Source organism: Ctenopharyngodon idella, chromosome 17 (genome assembly GCF_019924925.1).
Source record: "Ctenopharyngodon idella isolate HZGC_01 chromosome 17, HZGC01, whole genome shotgun sequence".
Taxonomy (NCBI): domain Eukaryota; kingdom Metazoa; phylum Chordata; class Actinopteri; order Cypriniformes; family Xenocyprididae; genus Ctenopharyngodon; species Ctenopharyngodon idella.
In genome coordinates, this window is record NC_067236.1 from 12481772 (window position 1) to 12500832 (window position 19061).

Genomic DNA, 19061 nt, shown 5'->3' on the forward strand with positions numbered 1-19061 from the left:
ATGTTTAATCAATGATCATTAATTGTCTTTAATAATGTAATTGATCAAACTTATCGATGGCTGATTAAGCAAAGTCATCATTAGTTTTGAGGTGCGTGCCGGCAAAACACGTGCAGTAAGGAAAAATTAAGCGAGTGCGCCGTAGTAATGCTTGAGATTATTTTACTTTAAATGAGGATAATGTTAATTGCAAACACTGTGATTGTTTTAAAATACAATAAAATAATGAGCACCATGACATGTCATTTGAAGAAGGTACATCCAGCAGTCCCCGTGACAGGATATGAAATTACACAGCCGACAATAACCTCTGTTTTAGCTGAGTAAAGAACTGAGAGCCTGTCAGAGAAACACACCTCAGACAAACCTAAACAAGGCGTAGAGTTATGGGACATCACAGGGAAAGTTATAACCTGTGCTCACAACAACGCACAAATGGCAGTAAACGATCAAACTCACTTCAACTGGGATTCTGTGCTGTGCTTTGCTCACAACTCACCGTAAATGATAGCTTTAACAACTACATGGGTCATCGCAGCTGCTGGAATACTTGCTCAGCATGTCAATCACAGTACTATAGCTACCAAAGTGCTAGTACATATGAAACTTCCACTGCACTGCCTGATACAATCCTGCAAGAAAAGGTGGAACTCGGTCAGACCGCACTGTCACCAAGTTAGGGGATCCCAGGTTTCTTCAGGTCAAAGATGAATAGTAGCAGCTGATGGAGGATGTGGCACCTGTGCTGGCAGCATTAAAGTGCGCCACGACTGTAATGTCAACAGATGTTCATTTCAAATATCTACCCTATCACTTTCAGCCTCTTCCAATCACATCTCATGAGAGGACAGTGCTCAGGTTTTGGAGTTCAAAGCAAAAGTGCGTGACTCAGTGGCACAATGAATGCAGGTCAGAGCCGTTTTGAGAACTGTCTATATAAAAATCTTACATAGCGGATGCACCTCCTATCTCTTCAAACCAATTACTTTAGGTTCACTCTGGTGCATTACCATCAAAACCATCCATGCTAGCAATGATGTAGTCTCAGCCTCAGACGTCACTCCCACGGACCGTTGGCTGAACATCTGATGCATATGGCACACTTGATTGAAAACACTTCAGGATTTTTGAAGTCGTCATCTGGTAGGTTTAATTGTACAGGATGTCTGGGAGACATGTGTGTCACGTTCTTCAGTGGTCCACCTGGAAATGAGACGCCAAACCCCCTAGTTGGAGAAAAAAGCCGTCGTGTTTACAACTGTGACAATGAGCGCTTACCAGGATCAACTAAATGCTGGATTTTCAAAAGTATGTGAAGTTCGCGGCTCCATTGTTGCAGTAAACTTGCATAATGTTCTTGAATTAATAATTTATTAGACGTAGGGCAGGCTGTTATTGTAGGGCCATCTTTACATTTTCACGCCCCTAAACATGATGCGGAACAAAACAAACTGTGATTGGTTGCGTTACATGTCTTGGATGGTCCTTGGCCAATGAAAGCTGCTATAGAGTCCAGACCTTCTGCCGTCAGTATGAAGGTCTGGCTGCGTGAGACTAGCAATGATGCTGAATGCCACACACAAATCAGAGAGGCTGGCTGCCAATGCAAAGCTGCGCAAAATGGCATCCGCAGTGGTTATGACTGAGCCCGATACAGAAAATACAAACAGTGGGGATACTGAAAGTGCACAGCAGACCCAAGCCGGAGGCGGCGATAGGAAAAGTGCCCTTCAGATGCTTCTCTGATATAATTACAATCAACTGTGCATTAACGACTCGGAAAGTGAGATAAACAACTTTCGTAGAGAACAGCCTCCTTTGCTTGACACAAGTCCACTCGATTGGTGGAAAGCGAATGTCACCAGATTTCCCAGATTGTCTTGGCTGGTAAACATCTGCCCCTTCAGAATGTGTTTTCTGCAGCTGGCCTGACAGTCAACAGACTTCGTGCAAGACTAACCCTGGAACATATTACCATGTTAATCTTTTTGAACAAAAATGATGTGCACCTCAGGTATGCTGTACTGTTTGTATTATAAGTTTGTATCATAATTAGGTTATTATGTAGTACATTTCATAAAATAAATTATACAAATTCAAAAGTGTTGCCTGTTGTACAGTTTACGCAGCAAATGTGTTTTTTAAATGATCTTTAAAATGAAAAGTGTTACGCAGTTAACAAATTAAATGTGCTGAAGTTTAGAAATGAATAAACGATTACTTTTTTTTGTTTTAAATGTTCCAAAGCTCAATCAACATAAGTGTTAAATTGTTTTTTAAAAAATATTTTAAGCAACAGCTGCAGAGTTCTCACAATAAATGTGTTGGAATTTGAAAAAGTCAAACAAGATTTTGCACATTTAAAGCATCAAATGTGTTAGGCTGTTCTTTTCTTTAAAATGAAAATTGTTGCACTTTCAGAGTAAATGGGCTATACAATAAATATGTTGTAATTTTGTATTGCAAGTACAAACTGTCAAATAAGCTTTTAGAAATTACAGCAAAAATTGAAAAAATAATCCAATCTTTTTAATTCTGCATTCACTGGCTCAAAATTAAAAAATGTTAAGAAATAAATGTGTAAAATGCACAGTACCTTTTTAATGAAAATTCTTTGCATTTTACAGTTAAGTTTATAAAATAGACGACATAACACTAATTTACATTAATTAAGACCGTATGAATGAAGTAACTACAGTAGAATAAAGGTTAATTAACTTAAAATCTTAATCTTTATGGACATTAACACACTGTAAACAATTCTACATCACTAAACCACTGACCATAACCTACATTAAGGTTGCAACAATAGCAAGTTTTTGACATTTAAAGTGCAAAATAAATGAATAATTTTGAGGCCAACCAGAATACTTTCACATCTTGATTGCGTCACATGTAATGGTGTTCTTGTGGCAGGAACACACAGGTATCGGCAAGGCTACCTGCTCAAACTGAGAAAGTTAACCTGGTGCTGTTTCCACCAGGCCAGGGGATCCTTTTCTCTATTATTTTCTGGTGCAGTAAAGTAGATGTTCAGCTTTGCTTCCACCACTTGATTAAAATTAGAAGGTGACAGAGGAGACAGAAGAAATCTTGAAATAGCTGCTAAGTGTCTTTGCTTTGAGAGATAAAGCTGCTGCTAAAACCCGTGACTGTGATGATCTTTTCTCCCGTAACATTCAAAATACATGACAACCAAGTTACTTCAGTCTTATCTATATATAGATCAGTGGCCTTAAAAAATGTTCAGAACAGAAATGAATGCTCAATATGTTTCTTCATATAAAAACCTTAATAAAACCATTTTCTTAACTTTCTTGCAGCTTCTTCCATCTCTGTCATCATTCTTGCCTTTATGGCTGGGATGTTGTCTTGACTGATGTAGTTTGTTTTGAAGCGAGGACCTACTGTAAGAATGGTGTGACATTAAGAAGTTTTTGAGTGGCTCAAAGGACTTTGTCTTTGATTGCTCTTGTGAGATCTGTGTCCTCCTGATCTTCAGTGAGAGTCTTTGTCCTCAAGAGGTGAAGTACCGGCTAAAGATAGGAGACACTAACATATTCCTCTCTAATAAACACATCTGTAAACTCCTGGAGTGGATGCAGAGCTTTGTCTTGCCATGTCATTGTTAGATGTCTTGATTTCCTGTCTGCAGACAGTACATGATTCAAAGCTTTACATTTGCTCCAGGACTCTTGCAATCATTTTTTCTTTGGTTCCCCATCTTGTTGAGCACTCTGTAATCTACTGTGGCCAAGAAGTGCAAAACAAATCACAATTATGAAAACAACATAAATCCAAAAACATAACAACAAAAAGGACCTTTAAAGCTGAAGCTGCATTATGATTGGATAAGAATAAACGAGTGATGTAAATTTAACGTTAGCAGGCCATCCCAAACCAGTGTACTGTAGAGTCACGTTGCAAGACCCGGAGAACCCAACAGGCACAGCTGGTTTCAATCAGCACTCCCAAAAAAAGCACAAAGAGCTCCCTCATCTACATTTGCAGTCTCTCTCACTGTTATTCACTCTCTGTATTTCTCTATTTCTCCTCTCAACCGCTACTCATATCCTTTACTGAAAGTTTGCTTCTGGTCAGAGATGCAATAAGCTTTCCTTCCAGGTCCATGCACACACACACGCTTCTTCATACTGAACTTTTTTTTTCTTCTCTACGTTACAGAATCCCACAGCATTAACCTAGTTGGAACTTTTAGTGCATAGCATTTAGCATAGTGGTTCCCTGTCAGTTTTTTTCTATGGCTAATGCCAATATCTAGAGTGCAGGGTGGCCAGTATATTATTTATAATTTAACAATTTAATAATAGAATATAAGACACACAAAATTGTGTAGGCTTACAGAACATATGCTAGGATATATCAAACATGATGGACTTGGTGTCTTCTCAAACTGTTGCTGTTTCTGTTGGTCAGCATATCAATGGCTATGTATTCACCAGTGTTGGGCACGTTGTAAAAAAGTAATTAGTTATAGTTACTAGTTACTTCTCACAAATAGTAACTGAGTTACATCATTATAAAAGTAACTAATTACCAGGGAAAGTAACTATTGCGTTACTTTTTAATTTTTTTTTCCAAATATGTCAAATAACTTTGATGCCCCCAATATTAAATATAAGTCTAAAAATAAATTAAGCTTGGTCGACTCATGACTCATGATCCGCTCTTGCTCACGACATGAAATTTCTCATTACGTGTTGGTAGCCATTAAAGAAAACGTAGTTTCATATGTTATTTTTTAAATTCATCTATTTGATTATGAAAAGTGAACAGCATGAGTAAGATAGAATACATCATAAGATGCGCAATATATCGGGAGACATGGAGTGGGTCAGACATGATTTTGACCACTTCATTAAGTTTTGTTTTGTAGAAAGCCTTTTTTTAAAGTGAATTTCGTTTTGTAAAAAATTTAACTTAATTTTAATCAATGTTTCATCAACCATTTGCCTGGATTTAATAAATAAGAAGCAAATATAGCAGACAATATGACATGGAGGCGCCGGCGCGATCTCTTGCACGTGAACTGGAGCGCGCCTTATAGGCTAAATGAACCGAAACTCAGCGGCTGCTTGCCTCACAGACATGAGAAATATATCTATAGAAAGCTTGAAATGTCTACTTTTAAACGAAATAATTCAAAACGAAAAGAAATAGGCTACTTTCTGATTATGTAATCCGAATGAAATGTGCATTCTCTATCTAGGCGCGTCCATTATGCGGAGATGATGAGAGTCAGCAACGTTAACTTCATCTTCCCAGCCGACACTGATTCAGAAAACATTAGTTTATTAATAAACAATTAAAATGTCTCCTTGCTGTTTTTTGTCACATTCATAATCATTAATTTTGCCGGTTCTTTATGGCAAGCTTTATGCGTGCGCTTGAGTGCTATATAGCCTATATTACGTAAACTCTCATTATTATGGTTTATTCTCTCCGGTATTTAAGAAATCAAATTAATATAAATGTGATTAGTCAACTAATGGCTTAAATGAACAACTACTAGTCGACTAGAAAAAACGTATTTTACATATTTTCGATCCAGCATGTCACAAAGGGTATTCTGGTTTGAACTCGCGCTCCGCTCACATGCTCTGACACAGACACAGACACAGACACACACAGACACACACACACACACACACACACACACACACACACACACACACACACACACACACACACACACACACACACAGAGCATCGCACTTTATTATCAGTTGTGTATGACTAACCTGTACAAAACGGTCTGCAGGTCAGTCATCTCTAGTCACACACAAATCATCATCAGTTAGCTTATGTGTCCCACCCCAGCACACACACCAGAGAAAAAACTTTGCAGCTCAATTATAGTAACGCGGCATTTTATTGTCAGTAACGGTAACGCCGTTGTAACGGCGGGGAAAGTAATTTGTTTGATTTACTCCTTACTGAAAAAAGTAACACCGTTAGTAACACTGTTTATTTATAACACTGTTATTCCCATCACTGGTATTCACTGACGATTAAGAGTTTTTGTGTGTGTGTGTGTGTGTGTGTGTGTGTGTGTGCGCGCGCGCTTGATTTATTTTATATGCTGACCTTTCTAGTTTGACAGTTGGACTGTCTAAAATGAGAGCAATATGTAAGAGCTTTGAATCACAGTTGAGAATGGATGAATTTCAAAGCCTCTGAGGAGCAAGAGGTATGTAAAACTGTGTGAGATAAGAAATGAACAAGTACATACAGTATCGTAATAGTTGTATGTGTCATTTAGTAATACTGTAAATGCCAAAAAAATTTTCAGTGAGGTTAACTGGTGCTACTTTAGTAAGGCTTGAACTGAACTCTTGAATGGTTTGAATCTCTTGAGACGACACCGTGGAAACAGTAACAGCTTGTTATTTTGTAAGATAAACAGGAAGTGAGGGTTTGTTTCATTTTGAAGTAAGTTGGTGCAGAGTCATATTGGTAAATTCTGTGGAGTTTAAATGCGTTTACAAATCATACATGTGTTTAAAGAAAGATCTAGTGTTTGTCACGATACCAAAATTTCAGTAGCCTGTACCAATATCGGTATAATTTCAAGGCTCTCTGTACTAATTTTGCTACCATAACAAAAACTATTATAACACACTTCCTTTCACTATATAACTATTTGAAAAAGAAAGTTAAATAAAAAATAAATATAAAGTAATTAATTATTAACGTTTTCCCTGTCAGCATTTTTTTTCTTTTCTTTTTTTTAAGTTGCTAGCCACCGCCAGCATTTGATCATTTTCACAGAACAGAGAATCTCCTTTTAAACAAACAAACAAACAAAATATGTATTCTAGCTTTATGCATTCTTTTATCAACACTTGAATGTAGGTAAGTTTCATAAAAAACATTTTGAACAAAAAGCTGAGAAAATCTTATAAAATGTGTGGTCAGTACTGCCGCCCTCTGTACGCAGAGTATGCGTGATTGTGAATTTGAAAAAAAATGAATGTAAAAAGCGACCCCAGTGTTATCGGTAATACCGGTGTTGTCGCAAGTTCATATATTTTGAGACTGCAACCTTACAAGGTCTTTGTATATTTTTCAATATTTTCCATGTAAAGATTTTTTTAATCACTATTCTGCCATGAAAACAGTTGTTTATTGCAAAACACAAATCACTTTGAACTTTTTAAATTATTATTTATATATTTGGAAAAGGTTTTTCAAGCTTCAATCAGTGGTTATATAAATAAATGATTCCGTTTTTAACTAGGCTTATATAACGGCTTTAGAGCTAATGATGCATACCTCTTTGATACTTGCTGCTGTATTTAAAGTCATTTGTAGAGTAGGTAGGGCCCGAAAATGACTCAAGCCCATGGGCCCTTAAGTCAAGCCATGATTACAAATCTTCTTCTCCTGGTGCCCTTTAAGGAATAATTAATTTCATGAAAAAACAAAAAAACATTTAAAGCCAAGGTGATCACACTGACACAATGAAGGCTTGTTAGCCGCAACCATGATACAAATAGACAGAAGGACATTCAGAGGACACACACCGAGTCATGTCAAAGTATCTACAACATAAAAATGCTCGTAACCCCACAGCTGTATGATCAATCAAGTTAAATATGGGTATACATCGTCTTTGGAGAAATTTCTTACATATTAATCAAATGTCACTCACATAACCAAACAAACACATAGCTGCCAGCATCCAATCAATTTTCAGCAGGTTATAATAATATCAAATCTGATTGACTGATCTTTACGAAATTTAGATACTTAGAAGGTGATTAAGCTGTGTATTAAATTTGAAGAGAATTGGTCACAAGGTGGCGCTATAACATTTTCCCCTAATACCCCTGGAACCTTGCAGTTTTTTTTTAAATTGCTTACACACTAAAAGTGGTACTTGAGACCCACTCAGTGAACCCATTCACTCGTATACCTAATCTTCAGACTGCAAAACTGCAAGCTATCTGCTTTACAATCAGATTGCAATTGTAAAGCAAACTTTTTGCAAAACGCAAAATACACATCACTCAAAACTAGCAGCTCTTGTGTTTCATTTGGGAAACACAGCCATTAAAATGGCACACTTATTTACCGATTACCTACACCCAATGATCATGTGTGAAAACACTTATACCTAATTTGTTCACTTAGAAAACTCAATGTTTTGAGAAATAATAAAATATTGTAAACAATAATAACAATGTTTTAAGAAACAAATTTTTGACCTTGCATTTTTATTTATTTTGTTAATATATGCTGAATGTGCATTCAAGTCAAGTCACCATTATTTCTATAGCATTTTATACAATAAAGATTATTTCAAAGCAGCTTCACAACAGTAACAAATTCAAATCTGCTGTAAAGCAGCTCTAACAAGCCAGTAGTGTCATTATACAGCTCAAGTCAGTTCGGTGTTGATACGGTTCAGTTCAATAACTCTAAAGTTTATCAATTCAGAGTTCAATTCAGCTATAAAGCAGCTCTGGTGAAAACAGTGACTATCCAGCTCAGTGCAGTTTTCATCCAATAGTGTCAGTGCAGTAAAATCAATAATATTGCTGAATATTAAGTGTACCCAACTAAGCAAGCCAAAGACGATAGTGGCAAGAATCCCAACTCCATCGGTGACAGAAAAAAATCTTGGGAGAAACCAGGCTCAGCCAGGGGACTAGTTCTCCTTTGGCCAAATGAATCATAATGGTGTAATTATGATTCCAGGCTGCATCACAAATCAGATTGTGGATGTATATCATTCAGAATAATACATCCAGTTTCTTCTGCTTGAAGACTGTCCACCAGAGAGAGCCACAGGTTAAGAAATCCCTTTAGGTCTCATAGATTAAAATCTTTGTAGTCATAAAATGCATAGAAATCCAATAGACTTCAATATAATCAGTTTGCAAATATATCTGCAATTTCCAAAATTCTTATAGATCATTAAATGTTACTTTAATTTGTGTATTGAAAACATTGGTTTAAAACGGAATGTATTGCTGTCCAATTAAAGGGTTAGTTCACCCAAAAATGAAAATAATGTCATTTATTACTCACCTTCATGTCGTTCCACACCCGTAAGACCTTCGTTCATCTTCGGAACACAAATTAAGATATTTTGATTAAATCCGATAGCTCAGTGAGGCCTGCATTCACAGCAATGACACTTCCTCTCTCAAGATCCATAAAGGTACTAAAAACATATTTAAAACAGAACCACTGAACTCACATGAACTATCTTAATATTATAAAGCGATTATAACAATATAGTGATGGGCCGATTTCAAAACACTGCTACGGAGCTTTACAAATCGAATCAGTGATTCGGATCTCCTATCAAATGGCTAAACTGCTGAAATCATGTGACTTTGGCGCTCCGAATCACTGATTCGATTCGTAAAGCTCCGAAGCAGTGTTTTGAAATCGGCCCATCACTATATTGCTAAAAAGTTGTTATTTTGTTTTTTGGCACACAAAAAGCATTCTCGTCGCTTTATAATATTAAGGTAGAACCACCAAACTCACATAACTGTTTTAAATATGTTTTTAGTACCTTTATGGACCTTGAGAGAGGAAATGTCATCGCTGTGAATGCAGGCCTCACTGAGGGCCTTGCAAGTGTGGAATGACATGAGGGTGAGCAATAAATGACATTATTTTCATTTTTGGGTGAACTAACCCTTAAAAGCAAAAAGACAAATTTATTGTCTTTTAATATAATACATTCTATAAAGAGACACTTAAAGACTTATATGTATTTAAAAAGAGACATGGCCATTGCATCACTGCATTGTCCACACGAGTCGATAGGCTATATTTAAAATTTAGAATTCCTCTTTCCACACCCTCTTAAATGAGCTTACACATTCTTTCCTATCAAATGCTCAATCAGAGTGTTCTATATGCACCCTAAAGCGGTCAATCAAGTCAAGTCACCTTTATTTATATAGTGCTCTTTACAATACAGATTGTTTCGAAGCAGCTTTACGGTGAAAACAGGAAAATTAGCCTATGCAACAAAGTTTGTTTCAGCTGTACAGCAGCTCCAGAAGAAAATAGTGTCATTGTTTAGCTTGAGTCAGTTCAGTGTTGATTTTGTTCTGTTGTAAAATTCAAATTTAGTCACACATGCAAGTGATCTATTGCAATGTTGACTTGCATAATAAGGATGTAACAGTGTGTTCTTAACATGTTTAGCTGAGATTTGGTGGGGCATGCACCCTATTTACATCAGATTAAAAAAAGTCTCAGTGTTGCTCTGGTGAGGACATACATGAATATAGTTCCCATATCTTCAGCCTTTTTCTCTGACAGCCTAGGTTGGGAATGTGAAGATGGCAAGACTCATTCCCTCTCACTCCATCTCTTCTCATGCTGGTTTACAGATATACACATGCATGCTGTCATGTGCTAAACCCAGATTCCAGAGAAGGGGAAAGGGAGGGGAGAGAGAGAGAGAGAGAGAGAGAGAGAAAAAGAAGAGAGCGATGTGAGAGAGGGAGGGAGCAATGTCAACAGCTTTGATTCCAGCACAGTCAGCTGAAATCCAGGCTCTGGCGCAGTAGCACTCTGGTCGCTCTGGGTTGGAAGTATCATTTTAAACTGCAGATTCAACAACAGTTTCAAATAAAAGAAAAGGAGAAGCAGGTCTGAAAGGACTTGATGCACAGATTTAAAGGGCACTAGGAAACATTCTGGCTTCCAGCGAGTAGGGCAAGGATGATATATCTGAAAGGGCTGGTCTCTGAAGTGGGTGAGTACTTGCATCCTTCCATTCTGGTGCATTTAATGGCTAAAGACCTTTTTACAAGATCTTAAGTGCTTCAAAGGCATTATAAGAAGCAGGATTATATGAGGACTGTTAGATATAAACTGTCTGTCAAAAAGGAAGTGTGCAGCTGTTTCCATGCTTGTGACAGCGCCATGACTGGCATATCCGTATTTGTGCCGGGAAAGGTGGCATGTTGAGAATTGAAGAGTTATTAATTTTGAATTATATAAAACTCTACTCCTGATTCATAATTTCTCCAGCATCTGATCATATATCACAGAGCAAAATAAAATCTGCTAATGACAGACAAAGTCCTGATGTTGGGACATGCTGTCATCCACTGGTTTCTGACTTTGGGAGAATCTCCAAGCTGATCTGAACAGCTTGTCTGTTCCCTTGTGAGGGCGTTTGGTCAGTCGTAAATTTTTGAGATGGTAAGGATGGAGTTGAACACTCTCATCAGGAAAAGGCTATAACAAGCATATATCACCACCTTGAAATCAATTAAGTGCGGTCTCTCACAAAGATGCTCATACTGCTCTCAATCGTCAACTACTAGCTTTGGCAGCAAACCTATCTGTTGTTCAAACGTTATTCTTGGCACAGCATGTTTACGGTTCACATGAGTGGAACCAAGTGACATGGAACGAACTGTGAATGTAAGGACATTAAAGGGTCGTTAACGGCATTTTCTTTTTGTCTTATAATGTTTCCTGAGGTTCACTTATAATGTTATTAGGATTTTTACATCAAAACTGTCATCATTTACAAATTTTAGGCCACTTTAACCCCCTGATTTAAACACTCAATGTCTCCTTTAAGACTTCAATGTAAATGCCCACTGGTATGTTTGTATAACATCTTTGCATAAGTATTACACGTGGAGCTCTTTTGAAAACTTGTACTACATTTAAAATGTTACAGCTGTCGATACTAACTAATTGTAAAAAGTGTTGATTATAGCATTATATTTAGATATACTCCCTTTGCATTAAAGGTTGCAGTGCTCAGTGTTGTAGCTGATCATGTCATGTCTATTAAACGCACAATGCAATAATCTTGCCATTGCAACCCAATTTCTGCACTCTCACAATAACATGGTGGAGACACAATGTTAATGTTCATTGTGTAGTGTAGACTGCATCATTGATTATAACAGGAATTTTGGCAAGCGTGCAGAACTGAGTGAGCTTGCGCTGAACTGAAGTAATTGACAGCTCCAGTGATTATAAAGAAAGTGTTTGTTGCTCTCTTTCTGTATATAATTTAACTATTTAAATAAAAGATGATTTTCATGCTATACTAAGAGGAATGATGTGAAGTCACTGGCTTGATTTACTAAACACCAATAAACAATTTTGTGACAAAGAGAGTCTGATTTACTTGAGTTCTGACATATCAAAAAGTCTTGATCACAGATTAGGTATTATAATTAACAACACTGTTACTTACATGTTGCCGCATTACTTTCAGGTCCGTATATTTTCCATAAAAGTGTTTACCACTTAAGATTATGACTTTGATACGAGACCTGACTAAAATATCTTGATACTAATATAGGCAAAAGCCTAAAACAACAGGACAAGTAATTGAATAATAGATGACAGAACATGAGCATCATGCATAGGTTAATTATCACATTCATTAACCTGTCATTTAGGGACGAGCGATTACTCCAAAATCTTAATTCACGATAACGTGTATCTCAGTATAGTTTTTTTTTTGTTTTGTTTTTGATATTAAAAATAAGAACAAAAATACAAACAATAGGACAATTACAATATAAGAAAGATAACAATAAAATAAAAAGTGCATTAATTTTTTCAGAGTAGTATGTAGGTAAGAAATATTACAGGGTTATTCAGTCAAGAACAGTGAGTTTTCTTTTGTTGTTTGATTAAAATTAATGCAGCAGCAGGTATATTAGGCTGCTGTCACTTTAAGACCTAATGTATGTACTGATACACATTCAATTTTCTCTTAATTGGTTTACATTCACTTAAAGGGTTAGTTCACCCAAAAATGAAAATTCTGTCATTTATTACTCACCCTCATGTCGTTCCACACCCGTAAGACCTTCGTTCATCTTCGGAACACAAATTAAGATATTTTTGATAAAATCCGATGGCTCAGTGAGGCCTCCATTGACAGCAAGACAAATAACACTTTCAATGCCCAGAAAGCTACTAAATGTGACTACAGTGGTTCAACCTTAATGTTATGAAGAGACGAGAATACTTTTTGCTCACCAAAAAACAAAATAACAACTTTATTCAACAATATCGAGTGAGGGGCGATTTCAAAACACTGCTTCACAAAGCTTCGAAGCTTTACGAATCTTTTGTTTCGAATCAGTGGTTCGGAGTGCATATCAAACTGCCAAAGTCACGTGATTTCTGTAAACGAGGCTTCGTTACATCATAAGTGTTTCAAAATTTCAATGGTTCACCACTGGGGGGCGTGACTTTGGCAGTTTGATACGCGCTTCGAATGCAGGCCTCACTGAGCCATCGGATTTTATGGAAAAATATCTTAATTTGTGTTCCGAAGATGAACGAAGGTCTTACAGGTGTGGAACGACATGAGGGTGAGTAATTAATGACAGAATTTTCATTTTTGGGTGAACTAACCCTTTAAGACAATACTGACTGTTTATGTGAATACTCGCCAATGCGGGCATTTTGACTTTCTGTCTTTATTCTGTTCAGTAACAAGAAGATTGAAAGAGAACTGAAGTCTGGATCGCAAATCATCGCATTCTGTGGCGGCTTTCTGCCACTTTTGGGCGCACTATTTACCTTAATGTTTTTACAGAATTGAAAGTGTGCCATCAATGGGATTTGGACTAAATATAGAAAACAGATTGATGTCCACACACTACAGGATGCTCATTACTTTGATGTGGGGCACTGTGTGATCAGGTTTCTCTCACAGCCCCAGTGACATATGGGAAAGTCTAATGGAATGTTAAACATCTAACAACTAACCAGTGACTGGGTATAAATAGTGTCCAGTTCATATCAGTCAATGATCTATTTGTGGGAGTCTCACCAATGGTAATGTCTGCTTGGGAAAAAGTGGCTCATTAGTACTACATGCTTGAGAGTGTCCTGAATTCCACCTCATGCCCAGATACTGTAAACAGCTGTACTGTTTCTGGCAGGCTGACTTTATAAACAGCTTGTTTATTGCAAGGCTTTTAAGGACAGGTACCTCTGGGGAAACCTGGAGTGTGGAACACTAAAGATCTGTAAAGATCTGGAAAAGTGTTCTGGATAGTATTGGAAGACTTGAGGGAATGATTAAGTCAGGTTGATTAATTTACACCACGGGTTTTAGTTGGCAACTTTTCACTTCTAAATTTGTTTATTTTATGTAAAAATGCTTGGAATATAATTGTCTCTTTCAACCAAGAGTATGTTTTGAATTAATTGCACAGCTCAAAATATTAGGAATTTTGTATTTTACTATGGCAGAAAAACAGGTATGTGTGTACCGTAATTATTAGTCAAGTCCCATTTATTTATATTGCAATTCAAATGTCAGTTTCAAAGAAACCCTGTGAGGGGAAAAAAATACATTGTATGCAATGCTTAATAGTCTATCAACACATTCTATCTCTTTAACCAGAACTATTGTTACTATCACGACAAAAACAAAAACAGCATTCAATCTTTGTCACTCTCTCAACCCCCTCAGCTAAAATGAAATGATACTTATGACACTAAAACCGCTAGTAGATAGTGGCAGATTATTGTCTTAATGAGTGAGTCATTGAATCATTCAATCAAACAATTCATTCAAAACGGCTGATACATTCAGGGACAAAGCTAGTTACTAGGGGTGCTTCTCATTTCTTATTTGTGCATCCTCATCCTTAGGATGCAAGGATGGGATGCAAGGAAAGAAAATGAGGACAGAGGAATCAAAAGAAATCTGATTTCAAATTGGAATATTCTTGATCACGTGAGATAGAGATGTTTGCTACATTAATAAAACTATCAAGTCAAAAAGTTATTACTGCCCTCAACTGCATAAAACTCAGAACTTAAAAACATCATCAGTTGCATTTGAAGGATCTGCCCTTATGCTGTTGAAATTTGGCTATTTAAGAAATTCATAATAAATAATAATAACGCAAGATACCCTGTTTAAATATGAGAGGTAAACTGTTGATTCAATTCAGTTCAATAACAGTGTCAATCAATTATGAAATGACTTCAAAAGCAGAAGATAAGTTTCATTAATCCAGATCATTTCAGGTCAAGTTTTTGTTCTCATCCGATAGTATCAGTACAGATCAATAATATTTTCTGAATATTTTGTCTTTTAAGCCCCAAATGACCCAGGTGAAAGAAAAGTATTATTATATTAAGTACAAAATTAGTGCGTGAAAATAGAGCACTTTAAGTATATTATGGAAGTGTACATTTTTTTTTCACCTGGGGAGCAAGCCTATGCCGGCAGTGACATGGAACCAAAACTCCATCAGGGACAGTAGTGGGGGAAAAAATGAACCTTGGGAGAAACCCGGGGGCCAGTTCTCTTCTGGCATTAAGCAAATTCCTTCATGCATCATGTGTTTTTGTGTAAACACAACATTACTCTGCAGGTCTGTGTTAAAAATGGAGACCACTGTGTTTGGCATTTTACTCCTTCAGACAGTGAAGCTTGGATGAATTTCCTACTTAAATGTAAATCCATCACATCCTTGACCTCTGACCTCTATAATGCCCTCTGAAGTCTTCGTTAAAAGGAGAGAAACATGACAGCTGCATTGTAAACTGCACTGTCAAACTGACTTATTGAAATTTGTAGTCTTCTGTTTTAATCGTAAGGATTCTTGTTAAAGTGAATGAGTTCACAGTGACCAGAAGCAGATGTGGACATGGTTTGAATTTATGAGAGAGAATGAATGAAACAGGGTTTATCAATATTGTTTGCGGATCCTTGCTTTCTAGTAGTTTAGCAGAATTGTTTAAAATTTCAGAAAGGCACAATTTGAAGCTCTATTAGCAAATGGCCAGTTGTTTGTTGGGTTGTCATCTGTGAGAAAACAAAAAAAAGGTTATAATTCTATGAATCTAATTAAAATGTCTATTTTACCCAATAAATGTGTTTTTATGCCTATTACAATACCGGATAACAACATGATCAACATTACGCAGTCCAAAGAGCCGAGTCCGACCCATTTCAATTCAACAACAATGATGTCAAGTTGTTTAGATGTAAATTTGAATGTAATTAGGAGCTTTGAGATGTTTGCCATGATTTATTTAGCTGCCAGTGTATTGAATACAGAATCTGCATCAAAAGTTGCATATCACAAAAAAAGATGCATTAACACTATAGAGGTGGCAAAATACATGTACACAACATTTACAATTACAAAACTATGAAATTATAAAAAATATTTTGCTGTCATTAACAACATTTAAGGGACCATTCAAAAAGCAGGCAACTGTTTTGGCTATGTGTAACAGCTTGGAATAGATTTTTACTGTGAAATTTTTGAATGCTCATGTAGTCTTTCTCTTATCTTACGAGAGGAGAGAGAGGAAGTGATTTGGAGAGAATAGAGGAGAGATAGGACGGGTTGGGTTTGACCATCGTCTCTGTTGCACGTAGGCACTTAAAGGTCCTCCTTTATAGATGTGATATACTTTGCCTTAAAAACTCATATCATGCCACTGGTTAAAGACCTTTCTATAACTCAAACAGTAGATGCTGAATACCTTCAATGCAATATAAGTCACTTTGTATAAAAGCTTCTGCCAAATGCATACATGACATGTACATGTGTTTTTCATTGGCTTGAAATATGGTCATCTATCAGTTTTGAATATAATCTACATAACTACAGTGTTTAGTTTTAGTAAGGTGAGTTTGTGCACACGTTATACTAAAATGTCTCTGCGTATGCATGTGATTCTGTGAGTCAAAGCAGATGAGATAAATCAACCCATGTTTGCATGCAGTCAGCCAGTACTTTAGCCTTGTTATTTATGTAATGCCCTCTGTTCTTCCATATTCAACTCCCCTCTGCACGTACACACGTGCCCAAAGACACACGCGTTTGACACACAACAGCAGTCAATGACCTGTATGCTGTATTGACCATTGTCCCATTATGGTCCCATTGTCCCAGATGCCAGCTATGAGGCAGCAAAGAAAACATGTTGGTCACATTCTTAATAAATGTTGCCCCAGTTATTACACTGTGCTGCTTTCTTAATATCTGGTGTAATGTGTTTGACACAGTTTAAGAGAGATTTTAACATGCTTTCACATGGAAACATGGTTAACAAGCCATGCTTATGCCATCTTGAAGCATTCACTTTAATGGAAATCAATGCATTATATTTCAAGTTTAATTCACTACTTCTTCTTTGCAATGATCATGTTTTGAAGTGAGCTGCAGTGCCATCTAAGTTATAAAGTGCCATTTAATCAAATGATGTAGAGAAAATTTGCACAACAAAAACCACAACCTCTTAAAATCTCTTTCAGTGTGTCCAAATACGGAATCGTTCCAAACTGAATTGCTTTCTGTTTGAAATTTTACAGACTTTAACCAAAACAGCAGAGAGGGCCTAAGTATTTATTGCAGTTGAAGTGTCAGTGCTAAAAGATGTAAAACATCTTTCACTTGAGTGCAGTGAAGGGACTCTGCTTGCTATGAATACTGTGCTTGGCAGCAGAGGATGTGTCAATGAATAATTTCAAAGAAGGGTAGAAAAACAAGATTGGTGTACAAGATAAAGAAGATGGTGAGAAGACAATAATACAGATTTTTGTAGTTTCTCAATTAAAGGCAGGGTAGGTGATTTGCTTCAAAAACAATATTTTATATTTTTGTTAAGCTGGTTGAAAGTCTCTTCACATCCCAATAACAATCACTAAGTTAAGTGGTCTAAATGTATTTATATGCATTTCTATCATCTGTGAAATGCGTAGGACCATAAAATGTTCATCCAATCCCTTGGTTAGAGGGATACAGTTCCTCCTGAACAAAAACAATGAGCTTATGCTGCATTAACACCATAACTACCATAATTTGTAAGAGATGGAAACCCGTGACGTTATACTCGGGGCGGTTCGTGACTTGAATTTATGCAATTCAGTGGCAACACTATCAACGCCGAAAGGAATCTGCAGCAGTCAGGGGGTACAGGTCAGAGCTCTTTAAGTTGTTTACGTTTATATTTATTGTAATGTTATATGCTTTGAGAGGTAGTTTAACACCGTCTCTTGTGACGATTTTGTTTGCTCCCTGCTGTACACGTTCATGTGTTTTGGAGGAGGCGTGGCTGTGGAGACGCTCCAAAGGGAGGGTGGGATCTTATGCTTTCAAAGCTAGCTTGCTATTGCTAGCCTCGCTATGAAAATTACCTACCCTACCTTTAATATGAAGTCATGAAAGCTACATGCATAATAATCATGGATGATTTTTTTGAATAATTTGTTTAAATTTGAAATTGTTTTAAACGTACAATTGTACTCTCTCTCTTGTATAACTTGAAACAGATTAGCATGACTCTTCCCATGATGAACACTGGCTGTCAAGTTAAGTTTTTATTTTTATTTTTTTTATTAAAACAATGTAAAAACAATGATATCTCTATATAGGTGCAGAAAGTTGATAAACCCACAGACACAAATTATACAAGAGCGCTGCAAAATGCATTGAAAAGTGTAATCATCCGTTTCCATTGAAGTAATACTGAAGTGGACTGGGCCCCTCGAGTCATGAGAGGACCAGAGATGAACTTGATTGTGAGATTCTGGGCAGGAAGTGTGATTTACTTATCACACCATCCTCCACATTGGCGGACATGTAAGAATGCATAATTACCAAGCTACTCCATCGATAACACTCATGCTGAAGGTCAAAATTAATATACAGATAAACAGACACAGTACATTCACACTGCTGTATAAATAATAAACAAAGTGAACCTTTTCAGTTGAAGAAAAGTTCAGTGCAGTGAACATCACACAGCTGTTTTTAAATGTATACACATAGAAGTTAAGTATTGCATTTATTTAGTTATAAGTTCAGCTTCAGTTATTGAATTTAGCTGTAGTACAATTTTATGACTTGACGTAGGCTATGTACTGATGCTACTGTACTATATTGCTTTACTCAAAAGTAAGCAAGCAAGCAAAGTACATACTTTTAATGCATAGTATGTGAATTGGCCCAGTTACCTTGTTTGTACTTAATTAAAAACTGATCCTCATTTTTTACTCCCATAACATAATACATTTATTCCATTTGGGCTTTGTT

At 36.6% G+C, this 19061-nt stretch overlaps 1 protein-coding gene across 5 annotated transcripts in view; it reads left to right on the forward strand.

Moving 5' to 3' along the window:
• daam2 (dishevelled associated activator of morphogenesis 2) overlaps positions 1-19061 on the forward strand; it is a 91324-nt gene that overhangs the window by 11032 nt on the left and 61231 nt on the right. For 2 of the 5 annotated variants that reach the window (XM_051869288.1, XM_051869291.1), the window contains exon 1: positions 10509-10753. The exons of 1 other annotated variant lie outside the window; for it this stretch is intronic. The gene's annotated coding sequence lies outside the window, so the exon portion shown is untranslated. Of the gene's footprint in view, positions 1-10508; positions 10754-19061 lie in introns of those variants that run through there. 2 more of the 5 variants (XM_051869290.1, XM_051869292.1) reach the window with 1 other exon arrangement.